Source organism: Aquarana catesbeiana, linkage group LG11, assembly GCF_042186555.1.
Source record: "Aquarana catesbeiana isolate 2022-GZ linkage group LG11, ASM4218655v1, whole genome shotgun sequence".
Taxonomy (NCBI): Eukaryota; Metazoa; Chordata; class Amphibia; order Anura; family Ranidae; genus Aquarana; species Aquarana catesbeiana.
Genome location: NC_133334.1, coordinates 179,854,932 through 179,871,829, shown reverse-complemented (window position 1 = coordinate 179,871,829; position 16,898 = coordinate 179,854,932). Strand labels below are relative to the sequence as shown.

General features: G+C 43.2%; 1 protein-coding gene across 28 annotated transcripts in view; it reads right to left on the bottom strand.

Annotated features, from left to right (window-relative positions):
• NRXN2 (neurexin 2) overlaps positions 1-16,898 on the bottom strand; it is a 3,426,600-nt gene that overhangs the window by 3,080,986 nt on the left and 328,716 nt on the right. The gene's annotated exons all lie outside the window — the stretch shown is intronic.

The window sequence follows — 16,898 nt, the reverse complement described above, 5'->3', positions numbered from 1 at the left end:
GTTGAGGTGTAATTGGCTAAGCTTAGTCGAAAGATTTAAGGGGTTTGCGTTATAAGTTCCATTATAAACGGAGGTGGATTGAAATTTTATCCAAGAATCCCAGGTAAGAGAATGTTTCTTAGAGGTACCTCTAATGTTGTGGGTAATGCTCTCCATAAGATGTACTTTATCGACCATTTGTAGCCAAACTTTTGTAGAAGGGATTGTTGGTTGACCCCATAAAGTAGGAATTAAAGCTTTGGCAGTGTTTAGTAAATGAGGAACAATTGAACGTTTATATATTCTTATGGGGGTTTTGGTAGAATGAAAAAGGATAGTCCACGGGTCATTGGGTACATTGACATCCGAAATCTGTACTATTAAATTGCGGATGGCATCCCAATAAGGTCGAATGAGTGGGCAAAACCACCAGATGTGTGCGTGAGTAGCTTTGTTCCCACAGTTCCTCCAGCATAATGGGGAACTGGCGGGGAACATTTGTTGTATTCTGGCTGGGGTGTAGTGCCACCTAGTAAGCAATTTATAGTTAACCTCTGACATTTTTGAGGCCAGTGAGGAAGTATGGGCTAATTGGAGGATCTTATTCTTTTGATTATCTGTAAGGGATGAATCTAAGTCAGACTCCCATTTAGCCAGGAAAGGTGGGAAGTTGGGATTTTGAAGTGCAATGAGAGCTTTGTAAAATAGAGAAATTCCATGTAAAGGGGGATCTTTTGGGTAAAATATTTCTTCTATGGCATTTAATTCACTCAAACCTCTAAGCGGGTTAGGAAGGGATCCTAAGAAATGTTGTAATTGGTGATATCTCCATTTATCTAGAAATGTGGTAGGTTTAGGAGCAAGGATCACATGTAGTGGTTCAAGTACGTTGTCGCGGAGGACATGATGTAATAAAAGAGGCTCTTCCGATCCCCATGATTTAAAGCCTGGGTCTAATAAGCCCGGTAAGAAATATTTATGGTTGAGGAGAGGTAATAGAGGAGAATCATACTTTCATGAGAATTTTTTGTGCAGGGCGTCCCAGACATCTAAGGAGGATATAGTGAGAGCCGAGGTAGATCGAGCTAGGTTCCTACAAGAACAGGGTATACAGGGGGCTACCGAGAGATCCATTCCACTTAAAAAATATTCAATTTGTACCCATGGTTTTATTTAAGAGCGTATTTCCAATCAGCCAACCTAGACAAGATAACCGCTTGATAATATGCCTTAAAATTAGGAAGTGCTAGACCGCCTGAGCATTTGGAGCGGAATAATAGCTCTCTTGATATCTTGGAATGACCGTTCTTCCAAATGAGTCTGGAAATCAGAGTTTGTAATATAGTGAAGAACCCCACTGGGACTCCCATTGGGAGAAATTGAAAGAGAAAAGGATGTGGGGTAGTATATTCATTTTGATTATATTCACTTTCCCCAACCATGTGTGTGATAAGTTGGACCATTTTCGTAGATCCTCTCTGATCTTATTTAGCAAGGGGATATAATTATGTCGAAATAAAGAATGGAGATTGGAAGTCAGATAGATACCTAGGTATTTCATGCTTTTCAATACCAATATATATAAGGGAAAAAGGGGCTTAAGGGAAAGAACCTCGGACTTGGGGATATTAATGTTTAGTATTTCGGATTTAGATAAATTTATTTTGAAGTTAGAGATAGATTGAAAGGTAGAAAATTCAGACATTAAGTTGGGAATTGAGATGCGTGGTTGCTGAATAAAAAATAGTAAGTCATCCGCATAAGCCGCGTACTTGTGGAATCTTTTGCCTATTTGTATGCCTTTGATGTTAACATTATGCCTAATTGTAGCTAGGAAGGGTTCTAAGGTAATAGCAAAGAGGAGAGGGGAGAGAGGACAGCCTTGCCTGGTTCCATTATGCAAGACAAAGGGGTCACTTGACGTTCCATTAATTCTAATTTGTGCTGAGGGATTAGAATAAAGGGATGAGATTCAGTGGAACATTTTAGGTCCCAGCCCAAAGTGTCATAAGGTCATCTTAAGATATTCCCAGTCCACCCTATCAAAAGCTTTTTCAGCATCAGTGGAAAGGAGTAGGGTGGGCTGGGCGCATCTCTGAACATATTGGATTAAGGATATTGCACGAAGTGAATTGTCTTTTGCTTCTCTATTGGGTATGAAACCTGATTGGTCTGCTGATATCCAGCTGGGTAGAAGAGGGAGCAGCCGATTTGCAATTTGATGTCAACGTTAATTAGTGAGATTGGCCTAAAACTGTTACATAGGGTGGGATCCTTATTGGGTTTAGGAATGACAGTGATATGAGTTGATAGAGATTCTGGGCGTAGACCTGAAGAGTGAGAGATAGAGTTTGCATAAGCGGAGAGAAGAGGGAGCAGAATGTCGCTGAATGTTTTATAGTATAAAATAGTGAACCCATCCAGTCCAGGAGCTTTGCCGGATGGGGATGATTTCAATGCTGCCTGGAATTCCTCAACCGAGAAATCCTCCTCCATTTCTTTGAGGACAGATATGGGCAATTTAGGTAAGTTAGCTGCTCTCAAGTAGGAAAGCAAGCGGTTTCTTCTCTCTTTTTGTGTTAGAGAAGACAGGTCATTTTTAACATTATATAGGTCCTCGTAATACTCTCTAAAGGCCTTAGCAATATCTGGGGTTGCATGGGCTAGCTCCCCTGTTGAAAGTTTGATTTTGGAAATGAATGACTGTGATTGTTTAGTCTTTAGAGATCTAGCTAGTAGCTTACTTGGTTTGTTTCCCCATTCATAAAATTTCTGTGATAGACGTTGGAATTTTCTTTTAGTATCCAAATTGAGAAGGGATTTTAGTTCCTCTCGTTTGAGTGTGAGGGATTGGAGGTGCTCAATATGCATAGAGAGTTTGTGTTGTTTGTCAAGAACCGCTATCTGCTGTAAAACCTGATCAATCTGTTGACCATGCTCTCTTTTCTTCCTAGCACCGAGCTCAATAAGACGACCCCTAATAGTAGCTTTATGAGCTTCCCACACAACAGAGGGAGAGGTGTCAGAGGGTTTGTTTTCCTTAAAATATTGTGAGAGATGAGAGGCTAACATGGAAACTTCAGCTTCATTAGAAAGAAGGGAATCATTGAGTTTCCAATTGTTAATGCGTCGTGGTAAGGAAGACACGGTCAACGTCATTGATACAGGTGCGTGGTCTGATATAGATGCGGTGCCAATGTGAGCAGATTGCAGGAGGGGGAGATGAAAATGATCTAGAAATATATTATCTATTCTGGAATAAGATTGGTGTGTTGTGGAAAAGTGTGAAAAATCCTTCTCCTTAGGGTGAACGTCCATCAATTGAAGATCCAGAAGCTTTTTTTTAACAAGTTTCAGTTGTTTGAAAGAAATATTAGAGCGGCCTTGGGATGTATCAGTTGTTGGATCTAGTGGCATATTAATGTCGCCCGCTAGGATAGTAAGGCCTTTGGCAAAGTTTGAAAGTTTAGTCAGTGTTTGTGAGAGGAAAGTTGGCTGATTTTGGTTAGGACAATACACATTTGCAAGAGTACATTGAGTGTTACCTATGAAGCCCCTAAGGAAAAGGAAGCGACCATGGTCATCTGCCAACATATCAGATAACCTAAAGGATACATTACTGCAGAATCCAATGGCCACTCCTTCAGCTTTATTAGTGTCTGATAAACTATAGTACCACTGTGGAAAGTGGGGTGAGGTTAACTTAACAGGTGTTGTGTGAGTTAAATGCGTTTCTTGAAGAAAAGCAATAGAACATGCGGCTCTTTTAAGTTCACGGACTAATTGGTGTCTCTTAGCAGCAACATTAAGACCCCTAACATTGTATGATATAACCTTTAATGTAGCCATTGTTAAAGCATAGCGCGTACCTTCAGCCTATATTTCCATACATACCAGCCAGAAAGGGGGAGTGGAGAGGAGGAAAAGAGAGAGGTTTTCTGGAAAGAAAGAGAGAGAAAAGAAGAACAAAAAAAACATATGTGGAGGTCACATATGTAAATTAACCAACTTGTGGGAAACACATAGTTATCACGCAGAAATCTGCAGTGTTCCCATTGGGGAGAGAGAGAACTAGAGGCCATCCCAATCCCTAAATGGGGACTGAATAGGACAACTCTAAGGCCAATCGTTTTTGCCAACCCCAGAAGGAAAGGGGGTGATGGGGTTGCGCTGTAGTGAGGGGGGTAAAAGGGGAAGTGCATCCCCACAGCGCGCGACCTATGAGAAAACGAATAACTTATAACTATAAGTAAATAATTAGTTCCATTTAGGAATATGAATATTACCAATTTGTAACCAGGATCAATTTGAACAAAACGTAACCCCTAGGCAATAAAGTGCAAACCAATTCGGTACCTAAACTAAATACCCAAGGATAAAGGTAACAAAGAACATTGGTCAGTTCAATAGTATGACAGTTTCGGCCAAATTTAGACAGGCACATGTAAATTAAAAAAAAAGGAAAAACTGTGGCCAAAACCTAACTTAATAGAGACAACCTGTAGGAAAAAGATTATCTAAAATAAGAAAATTAGTACGTGTGGAAAGATACATAATTCAACCATGCTTTTGTGCAGAGCCTGGAAGAGAGGTACGCCTTTTCTTTGAGGGGGTCTTTCCCCAAGGTGGGTCCGTTGGGCTCAGGAATTTAGGAATTGGGTCTTGCCAACCTGGAAGATTAAGATCTTGCAAGAAGGTTGGAAGTTCCTCCGGAAATCTCAGCGTATATGACCGACCATGTTTTGTGGCAATTAGGCAGGCTGGGAATCCCCATCTGTATGTGATCCCATCTGAACGCAGGTGGTCAAGGAGCGGTTTCAGAGCTCTGCGACGGTCCAATGTTTCCTTAGAGAGGTCTGGAAATATGGTGATAACTGCTCCGTCAGTCTACGTTAGGCAAGCCCCGCATCTTCATCATAATAGCATTTTTGTCTTCAAAATAGTGCAAGCGACAAATAACGTCTCTGGGCTGATCTGACTTAGCATTACGGGGGCTTAGGGCACGATGTACACGGTCAAATCGTAGCGGTTCAGTGACTGAATTGCCCAAGATGGTATTAAAGATGCCTCTTATAGATGGTCCTAGGTCATTATCACCCGTTGCTCCTGGCAGACCTCTGACACGAATGTTATTTCTACGGTTACGGTTCTCGAGGTCTTCGAGTTTATACAGGGAGGCTCGATGGGCGAAGGCCAGCTGGGTAACCGTGTCCTGTAGTTCTTTAATAGCTAAAGCATGTGTGTCTTGCCGCTGTTCCGTTTCCTCAACTCTGACCAGAATATGTGTCATGTCAGATCTGACAGCAGATATTTCTTTTTTTATGGATTTCTCCAAACTGTGAAACATTCCTGCAAGTTCTTTTTTGAGACTGCTCATTAACGTGTTCATTTCGGAACCCGCAGGGGATCCTGGATCATCCATAAGGTCTGAACAGTATGAGGAGGCCGGGGAGCTGTCTCGCACAGCTGCAGCGTGAGATGATGGAGAAACGCTGGTCCGTGAGGTTCGGACCTGCTCGTCTCTTGCGTTAGCTAAGTATTGTTGAATAGAACCAGTGGAGACTGGAACGGGCAGTGATCTCTTGCCTGGACGTTTACTTTTAGCAGACCGGGGTTTATGTGTTTTGGCGGGCATTACTGGAACTATACGGTCGATCGCTGTGGGGGTCACCTCCTACTCACATCTGTTCAAAGACATGCACCCATCAAAGTATCCTTGTTGCTTAAAAATATTCTTATGAAGGAAGTATGCAGACAGTGTTAGAAGCACTTCAACAATCACAGGGAGAAGCAATGATAGTTATACTGATAGAAGTTTATGGGAGCAGAAGCTATGTATAGTAGTAAAGAGTTAGCTTGGGAGTACTTGGAGCACCAAGATGGCCGCCAGCTTCCAGAGGTAGGCCGGAAGGCAGACTTTCCTTGAAGTAATAGAGTATGTGGCCTATCTCTATATGAAGGGGCCAGCTGATGGGTAGTATGTTTGAAAGTTCATTAATTATAGTGGTAGTTGGGCAGGCTAGCAAGAAAAGTAGTTTGGAGCACAAAGATGGCCGCCGTCCTCCAGAGGTAGGCCGAAGCCGCGGTCTTTCCTGAAAGCCGCGGCCTGCCGAGTGAGCGCCGTTCACTGTAGGCCCAATTCAGCGCCGCGGGGCACCAAAATAGAGGTCCTGGCAGAATGGCAACGCGCCGATTCGGACTAGGGGGACTCTGCAGAGGGGTGGGTAGGCGGATGCCCCTGTACTCACTGTGCCTGTGTGTTGAGGAGGCCGATCCAGTAGGCCGCAAGATGGCGTCCGGTGGAGAGCAGTCCGAGGCAGAGGAGGAGATCACCAGGCAGCACCACTCAGCTACATAAGGCCCCCCTGACCACCGACGGCGACACGATAAGACAGCCAGGTAAAGGCTCCACTTGTCTGCCTAGCTGTGGGGGTGATGGGCGGTGTGCACAGAGCCCTCAGCAGGCCTCAAGATGGCGGCGGGCACACAGGGCTCAAGTCCAGCCGGAGGCCCGGGGACAAAGAAAATGCAGCAACGGTAGCCAATTCCCCTCGTTAGCAGCAACGGAGGTAGGCTAACCACTTCTGAAGGTGGAGAGGTGCTCAAGGTGTTGAAGATGGGCTAGGATGGCGTTGGATGGTTATGTGCAGAGCGGAGCTCAGCTTCCACACGTCCTTCCCCTAGCTCGTCCAGACACGCCCCCTGCACTATAGCACTTTATGTTGTATTTGCCCAATATATTGTTTTGTATGCCCTTTATTTATTGCAGCACTTTATGATAGGATATATCAGTTGCACAGTTTTTGAATATTGAAGTTATATATGAACTGGAATTAGCACTTTTTATGTTAAGTGGGTCAGGCCAGCACTGCTCATTACTACTACATCTCTGTGTATCACCTGAGGCCAGTTACTTCACTGAGTACATGGAGGTGGGGGCCCTCATGTACACAAATTTTGGTTTAGCTGGAATGACAGACGTCAGGTACTTATCCTTGTTTAATATGGGTCAGTGTCTCCTAATAATGCTTTCTATTTTTTAAATTGGGCATTATAATCCAATACTTTAACTGTCTGAAAACCCTCTTCATATTGGTCCTTAAATAAGGTTTAAGGACCAGTTAAGATCCTTAAGATCCCCACAAACAAGGTTTAAGGTCCCCACAAACAAGGTTTGGGACACAAATCTGTCCCCAATAAGATTCAATTCACGTACTCTAGCCCAATCTATCTGATTGCTCATCCAAATCCTATTCTTTGGTACAATTTCTCTTTATACACATGAACTGTCCCCTTGGTATAATAGCCATCCATGGTCGATAATGATAACTATAATACATTTCTCTCCCCACTTTGCCATATATACATTAGCAATAATGGGCGTAAACTTGGTTCCCATAGCAACACCACTCATTTGGTTATGAAATTTACCATCATACTCAAAAGTAATTATGACATAACCAAATTCCAAGCACTTCAAATTAAACTTCTTCTGCTTCCCCTCTGACCGTTCATCCTTATTCAGGGCCTACTTTGCTGCTTCCATTGCCCCTTACTGTAGTGATCAGTGTTCATATACAATTATGCTATATCTGCTGTAGCCAATACAGAAATTCCTGTTATATTTATATCTTCAAATAGTTGAAGGAAGTGCTTGGTATCTCTAAGGTATAGATGGGCTGAACGACTCCCTTTTTGGTTCGTGGCAGAACTTTCAAACATTGCAAATGTCCAGAACCGAATAACATACCCCACTGAAGTCTATGGAACCCAAAAGTGCCAATTTTGAAGGCTTATATGCAAGTAATTGGGCATACAATGGTTATGGGAGTCTGGGTACTTCCCTGGGGGACAAGTATCAATGAAAAAAAATTTTGTAAAAAACATAATTTTTAAATGAGCAGTGATTTACGATTTACTGATCTATATATATATACTATATATACTATATATCTATATATATAGATAGATAGATAGATAGATAGATAGATAGATAGATAGATAGATAGATAGATAGATAGATAGATAGATAGATAGATAGATAGAGAGATAGATAGAGATAGAGATAGAGATATATATATATATATATATATATATATATATATATCAGTAGTACCAGGTGTCACTGATCCAAGCGCTCTAATGGAAAAAATCAGGTGAATACACAATAGCAGCTATAATAAAGATACACAATTGATAAAATGCACCAAAGATAAAAATCGAAACAGTCATCTCAGCACTAACAGCGCTAATAGAATAATAGTAAACAATAATAATAAAAGAATTCAGTGCAAACTGTGGCAATGAAAAGCCACTTAAAATCAGTCGGCATGCGATAAAAGGAGAAAGTCCACATAAAATTCTTATAGTATAAATGGTGCTCTGTATCCCTTTAGCAGAAAGAAGTAAACCTCCTCATCTGGATACCATTATCAATACCTACACATATAATCCCCGTTGGTAATAAACTCACCAAAAATAAGTGGTAATAAGTGTCACCATACACTATAAGATGATCTCCAATCCTTAGGTTCCTCCAAGCACGATGCATTTGCAATAGGCACTAAAGCCTGTAATCACCTGAGACTTGAAAACAACTCCTGTCCCTGGATTAGAATAGTTTTTCCATAAGGCAATTCATAAAGTGCATCATGCAAGACAAAAGGGGAACTAGCATAGCGTAATACCGTTTATTAATTTAAAACACCCACACACCCACACGCATAATAATATCTGCTTACAAAAAGCTCAGGATGAAGCAGCATATGAAATAAACGTCTGTGCAGCACAGCGCATGTTACTCGCACTGCCTCCGAGATGGTATTGTCTGCGATGGAACCCGGGAAGACAAGCTCTGAGACAGACAGACAAGGGAGCCATGTGGTCACGCTCTAACGGGTTTTGTCATTACGTCTTCTTCGGGGGCATGGCCACATGGCACGGCTCATTCCTTATATACACACATGAGGCAAAACTTTAACCCTGCATGTTATGAGCTGAAACGTCATCACTAGCCACATCGCAACCAGCAGCACCACGTGGGGCAGCGGAGCTGAAATGACGGATCAGCAATATTATAAAAATACACAGTTTCATTTGTAACCTCAGTGTACTACGTATTATACACACCTCTGTAACACATATACAGCGTGCCACCATGTCATAAATTAATACATTAGTAAACGCAAAATAACATTGCATTCATAAATAGTAAATAATAATGACATTTAACAGTTACATCATTTCCAGTGTACCTGAAACACTTCCCGGTACTTTGACAATGCAGACGGGAGATAATCCTACTGCTATGTCATATTAAACATAAGGACCTTATATAAAACATATATTTTTAAAATGACATTTACACTAAAAGCTATAATTGTAATTTACCAGTGATTTAACCGATATACAAAAACACTCATCCTATATCAAAAACTATAAAAAATTCAAAAAAATTGGACCAACATGATATCAGTAAAAACAGCCACAGTAAACCTGCGATACTAATTCATACATGGTTTACACTAAGTTAGTAAACAAATTTTCCTACTCTATGTTGAAATATTTTATATACAATATGGAATATTATGGGTATTAAATTAGGTCTATAAATTCTAAAGGAAGCCCAATGTGGTTAGAGATAACGTAAAATTGTTACCAATACTTACTGTAATTTTCCTTTCCTAGCCTGTCCTCACGTTATCACACAATGGGTTAACCCCTCTCTCCAGTCTCTCAGGACCACCTTCTCCTAGCTGATAAAAAGGGAGCCCTTCCTCCCCTGCCCTTGTTTCACTAACTAGCAGACAACAGGCTTCTAGGGAGGGAAAAAAGATTGTGCTGACATGAGGACAGGCCAGGAAAGGAAAATTACAGTAAGTATTGGTAAAATTTTCCGTTTTCCTGGCCAGCCTCAAGTCAGCACACAATGGGATTTGATTTAGCTGATATAGAGTGGGATAATAAAAAAGACTTGAAAAACAACTAGTAATGCTGCTTTAGTGAATATTTTATTTTGCTTGGAAGGGTGCTGACACCACTGCGTTTCCTAAATTTGCTGCGCTAGCCACTCTGACATCCAAACTGTAATGTTTGGCGAAGGTTTTGCAGGAGCTCCAACTAGCAGTCCTGCATATGTCTTCAACCGATATTTTAGCAGAAGCTGCCCACGAGGCTGCCACCCCTCTTGTTGAATGAGCTCTAATAACTTGTGGAGGCATCAGCCCCTGTTTCTCATATGTGATGCTTATCACTTTGGTAATCCAGTTAGCTATTATTCTAGCTGATGCCGCTTCTCCTCTTCTAGGTCCTGATGGCAGGATGAACAAGGTATCAGTTTTGCGCAACTGCAGAGAGCGGTGTAAGTAAGTTGAAAATAATTTGACCATGTCCAATGGTCTGAAATTTAGTTCCTTCTCTTGTCTTGGTGTGTAAGCTGGGTAGGACCGCCTCCCAATTTACATGGAACTTGGAAACCACCTTAGGGGTTAAGGCCGGTGAAGGCCTAAGGATCACTTTGCCCGGAAGAATGATGCAAAAAGGATCTTTGCAAGATAGAGCTACCAGCTCTGAAACTCTGCTTGCTCACCTTATGGCTGTGAGGAAAATCAGATTGACTGTCAGGAACCATAGTGAGCATGTCTCCGCAGGCACAAATGGATGTTGGCGCAAAGCTTTTAGCACTGTGCCCAAGTCCCAGGCTGGGAACAGGGACTTTCTTGGTGGTCTTATTCTTATGGCCGCTCTAAGAAATTGCTTTATTAGCGGCTCTTCTGCCCACTTGTGGCCTGTGAAGCAAGACAAGGCTGACACCTGCACCTTTATAGTGTTGTATGCTAAGCCCATACTTAGAGCTGACTGTAAAAATTCCAGCACCTGGGCAATGTTTACGAACAATGGGGAGAAATTCTGCTGTAAACTTCCTCCAAATTCAGGTGTATGTGGCATTAGTTGTAACCCTTTTTGACTTCAATAGTGTCGAGATTACTTCTTCTGAGATGCCCTGAGACTGCAGTCTGACTGATTCAACAGCCATGCTGTCCGTTGCAATCTGCCTGGGTTGGGGTGATACCACTGGTCCTGCCGTAGAAGGTCCCTCTTCAGCGGCAGCCATATTGGGGGAACTGCCGCCAGCTCCAGGAGCAGTGGGAACTATGGCCTTCATGGCCAGAAGAGTAAGATTGCAATTGCATGGACATTCTCTCTCACAATTTTTAATAGGGTTTTCATTATCAGAAGTACCGGTGGGATAAGGTAGACTAGGGGAAATTCCCACAGAATTGAGAAGGTGTCTTGAGCTAGTGCTTCGTTGAAGTGGAATCTTGACACAAACCCGGGTACCTGCATATTCCATGGGGTCGTCATCAAATCCACTGAGGGTGTACCCCACCTGTAAATGATTGTTTTCAAATAGTCCTTGTTGAGTGCCCACTCGTTTTTGTTGGGAAAATCCCGACTCAGATGGTCTGCTATGTCGTTTTGACTGCCCGAGATGTAGGCTGCCATCAAGGCTTCCACATGTGCCCTGGCCCAGACGAATATCTTGGTTGCCAACTGCAGAAGTGGCAAGCTTTTGGTTCCTCCCTGTTTGGCTATGTATGTAACTGCCGTCTGGTTGTCCAACATAAGCTTGACCCGAGCTCCCTGAATCAGGTTCTCCAATGCCAGTAGGGCTAGGTGTGCTGCTTGTAACTCCAAAAGGTTGGAGTGTCTGGTCTCCATCCTGCTCCATTTGCCTTGGACCTGTCTGCCGAGGCCGTGAGCACCCCAGCCCCGGAGACTGGCATTCAAGGTTATCTGGATCAAATCTTTTTCCTCCGCAAATGTCTTTTTTTTAGGGATTCTGCTCCTATAAAGACAAAGCACCTTATTAGCCTGGTGTATTGCTCTCTTTTGTTTGTGGACCCCGTAGACACCTCCTACCTTTCCGACGATCTTTGTGCACTTTGGGGCTGTGGTGAGCTCATACTGCAGCAATAAAAAGACAGGATTTTAAAATAAGAAAAAAGCTTCTAATCTATCCTCTCTTTTTTTTCTTTTTTTTTTTTAACATTTAAAGGAAATAACTTTACCTTAATACAGGATGTGGAGTCACTCGGGGTGGCAGCAGATTTAGAAAATATCTGAAAGCTGTAAACACATGAGTTATGCATTAAGGATATTCAGTGGTCACAGCCTAGTAAACACTGACACAGCCCAGCCACCCCACCCCCTCTCCACAGGAAACTCACCAGTATACTTCCCTCACTATCTGTGGAAAACCACCTGGAGCTTCCTGGCCCTCCAAGCTTTATGGTGAGCATTGCTAGACAACGCCTGTCACCTCTGTCCCCACAGCCCCGCCCCCCCATGATGTCATCACCGTCAGACAGAAAGCACAGGGGAGGCAGCCAGCGCAGCTCCTAGGGAGCAGGAAAAGAGTGCACGATCTTCTGGCAACACCACAGCCTTAATGGTAAGCTCTTTAAACCTTTAGTCTGCCCGCATTGCTCTGGCACCTAGAGCATCCAGTGTGATAAAAGGATCTACCTTTATTGTTCTGGATCTTCCAAACCAGGGGAGGATTAGACCTGGGCGGGTAGGTTCGGTAAGGGGGTGCAGTCTATTCCACGAGCATGGTGGCCTGGAGTCCGACAAAAAAAAGAGAACAAGGGCGGGGGAGGAAAGGCTCCCTTTTTATCAGCTAGGAGAAGGTGGTCCTGAGAGACTGGAGAGAGGGGTTAACCCACTGTGTGCTGACATGAGGCTGGCCAGGAAAAGATCAATCCTCAAGCTATATAAAGCCTCAGGTTCTATCACAGGCTATATAAAGCCTCAGATCCTATCACAAGCATAGACTGGGAGCAACAGCATGCTATAGCTAAAGATCATGAGATTAATAGTCGCTAATAAAGCAATTTGGGTCCAGATCTATATTCATTCCCTTGGGGCTTAAAGTAGTAGTCAAATAGATCCATTGAGTTTCACGTTTAGACAACTCACGGACCAAATTGCTACCCGTTCAAGAGGGGTGAATCTTATCTATTCCCCAAAACTTCAGTCCTGCTGGATCCCTGCCATGCTTTTGTCTGAAATGTAATTAGACACTATGATCCTTATATTATATATACTTTATAGATATGCTCAGAGACCCTTTTACCCAGTGTTCTCTTAGTCTTGCCTATATACATTAAACCGCAAGGACACTGAAAGTGGTTGTAAACCCTTTACAACCACTTTATACTACAGGCAAGCCTATAATTAGGCTTACCTGTAGCTACTACAGTCACTGCCTGTCACATTTACACAGTAATCAATGCAATTTTATAGCATTGATCGCTGTATAAATGTGAATGGTCCCAAAAATGTGTCAAAAGTGTCCGATGTGTCCGCCATAATGTCGCAGTCACAAAAAAAAATTGCGATCACCGCTAATGCACCGCTAATCACAGCTAATCCTGCATGGTTTAGGAGATATCCCTGTATTTGCATGTGCTGACGTCATCGGGACATACGTACTGTGCAGTTACCGGCGGCTCCCACGTGCATACGTGGGAGTGATGTCATCGCGGCTCCAGCCAAGCACAGCGCCGGAGCCGTGATACTCGGACGTAAACCCCCAAGATATGTTGGCCTCTGGAGCAGTGAACGAGGACAGTTGCGTAGGCTTCGATCTCAGGTGAGTAATTCATAATGAGCTAGTATGCTATGCATACTAGCTCATTATTCCTTTGTCTTGCAGGGTTTTTTTTGGATTTTTTTAAAAGGGTTACAACCACATGAAGAGCATATACAACATGGGTAGACAAACAGGAGATAAATTCTTTAATCTCAAACTCCATTTTATTGGCCATGGTTCAAAACCTACTCAGGCCCCTAATATTAGTGTTCACGTGCTGACATGCATTACATTTCCTGCAGGCATAAAAGCCAGCCAGCTCGATCCCTAAACAACGTAACTCTATAGAGGTACTTTTGATAAAAGCAAGAATTGGCCTTGCTGTCAAAAATTTAAATGATATGCACCTGTCAAACAGATGCAGAAAAATTGGTCCTTGGGTGTTAATTGTGCCTATGAAACCTACACCAAAACATTTCTTCCAGATGAAATCAACACCCACAAAGCTAGGCAGCCTAGACAGTCTTTCAGAGATTCAAGGTCCAGAAACCCCTTAATCAGCAACATCGGTATCAGGGGCTTGATAGCTGTTGCTAATCCAGGACAGATTCCTTTAAATGTCAGCCAGACTCTTATCTGTCAAAAAACCTCCGGCAGCACTGAATGGCCATTCGGAAAGCATGCAGGATGCAGGGCAGCTCAACAGCTCAATTGAATACTGGAGTTCTGGCCAGTGGTCTATTTGCATGACCTAGTAACCCAGTGGATCGTCAACTGGAAAGCTCTCCATGTCTATTTTCGCCCCTAGATAATCTCCTACCATATGATGCAGACGCTGCCAATGGAATGTGGAAGCTGACAGCCCTGGGTGCTGAGGACTAAAAAAAATTTGAAGTGCATCCCTGAGGTGGCCCCCTTCTCCACCGCTTCTCTTCCCAGAGTCGGGAAAGGCATTACATAAATTCTCTTGAGGACACCTTAAGGAGTATTTTATCTTCTGCTCCCTCTGTCGAGACAGGATAAGTTCTGAGACTTTCCCCTTGTAATGGTGCCAACCAATAGTGATCCTTCCCTGGCTATTCCTTTCCACAACCCCAACTAGGCCCGCGCTCGATTACCAGTTAGCACTGGCGAGCGTTCTTGCACTACGGTGCCAGTGAAATAGAATACTCTTAATAGAGTCTAGAGGTGCCTACACGCACTCTCTACAATCTATCTTTATTCTATCTACCTCCTTCTCTAATACTTGCTCCTTCTCTACCCCTCCCCTCCCCTCTAGCCTGCTCTCCCTCTTCTACCTCAACCCCCTCTCTTAATATTGGGTAACATGGAGGCGGTTAACATCTTCTCATTAAACACGAAAGGCTTAAATATACCGAAAAAAGAAAGATGCTCTTACAAGACTTAAAACATCATAGGGCAGACATAGCATTGCTGCAGGAGACCCATTTTAAAAGCAGTAGTCTCCCCATTCTGAGAAATAGATTCTTCCCACAGGGGTACCATGCTACTAACGGCTCATCCAAGACCCGCGGAGTATCTATACTCATTTCACACAGAATCCCCTGGAAATGTATAGATGTAAATTCAGACCCAGAGGGGAGATATTTGTTTATCAAGGGGGAGATCGGGGGAATTCAGGTGACCATTGCTAACATTTATGCGCCCAATTGCCATCAAGATCATTTCATCCAGAAAATCATGGAGACACTACTAGAATTTAAGAGTGGCCACCTCATAGTGGGGGGAGATTTTAATGTCCCACTAATTCCTGCTGAGGATACTTCCTCAGGGAAATCTTCGGTAACGCCCAATACTAGGAAACGCATTTCCAAGACACTACATAGATCACAACTGATCGATGTGTGGAGACTCCTACACCCGACTGAACGCGATTATACTTTCTACTCGACCCCTCACAAACAGTACTCAAGGATTGACTACTTTCTACTCCCACATGCACAATTGCACGCACTCCGTGACTCCCAAATAGGATCAATTACATGGTCTGACCACGCCCCGATTATGCTAACATATGCACTGACAGAGAACACCACTACCAGATCCAAAACATGGAGACTTAATGAAAGCCTCCTACAAGATGAAGAAGTACTAAAGGAGGTCTCTTTAGAATTGGATAATTATTTTAAAACCAACAACACCCCAGGTAGTGACCCCGGAATTGTATGGGAAGCCCATAAGGCAGTAATCCGCGGAGTTTTAATTAAACACGGAGCACGCATTAAGCGAGAACGCTCAAGTCAGATAGCATCCCTGTATCAGGACCTACATCTAGCAGAAGCAAGACGCAAACATGCCCAAACACCAGCTGGAGAAGCGGAACTTATACAAATAAGAACTAAAATAACAGACTTAATGCAATTTAGGGCGAAAGCCTCACTCCAAATCTGCCGTCGAGTAACATACGAATCGGGCAACAAATGTGGCAAACTTCTCGCCAATACACTGCTGGAACAAAACCTTGCAAACTACATCCCCTGTATCACATTACCCTCATGACAACAAGTCACTCACCCACAGAAACTAGCTTCTACGTTCAAGGATTTCTATTCCTTGCTCTACAACCTAAAAGCACCACTCACACCCCAGATACAAACAGATGATTATTTAGTTAGATCCAGAATGCCCCAACTGCCAACGGAATCCAGTGAGTTGTTGGATGACCACATTACCATAGAAGAAATACAGAAAGCTGTAGCATCCCTGAAGAAGGGCAAAGCCCCGGGCCCGGATGGCCTCACGGCCCAATATTACAGAATTCTTCTACCGGCCTTGGGAGAACACATGGGGGGGTTCTTCAACTCACTGGGCTCTGGATCTAGTATACCTAGAGACACACTGTTGGCTCACATCACAGTAATTCCTAAGGAGGGGAAAGATACGTCCGCTTGTGGAAGCTATAGACCAATATCACTACTTAACCTTGATCTCAAGATCTTCACGAAAATACTATCCACCAGAATCCAAACATATATCCCCTCCCTGATCCATTTGGACCAAGTCGGTTTTGTCCCCACAAGAGAAGCTAGGGACAACACTTCCAAAATACTTAACATACTACATGTAGTAAATCAAAATAAGACTCCATGTATCTTCATTAGCACGGACGCAGAGAAGGCCTTTGACAGGGTGAACTGGAATTTCATGTTTTCTGTCATGAAATATATTGGTCTGGGAAACAGGATGCTTAACTGGGTCCGCTCTGTCTACACGGACCCCACTGCTCGGGTTCGTGTGAATGGAGTCCTGTCAGATCCTTTCATGATCAGGAACGGAACACGTCAGGGATGCCCGTTATCAC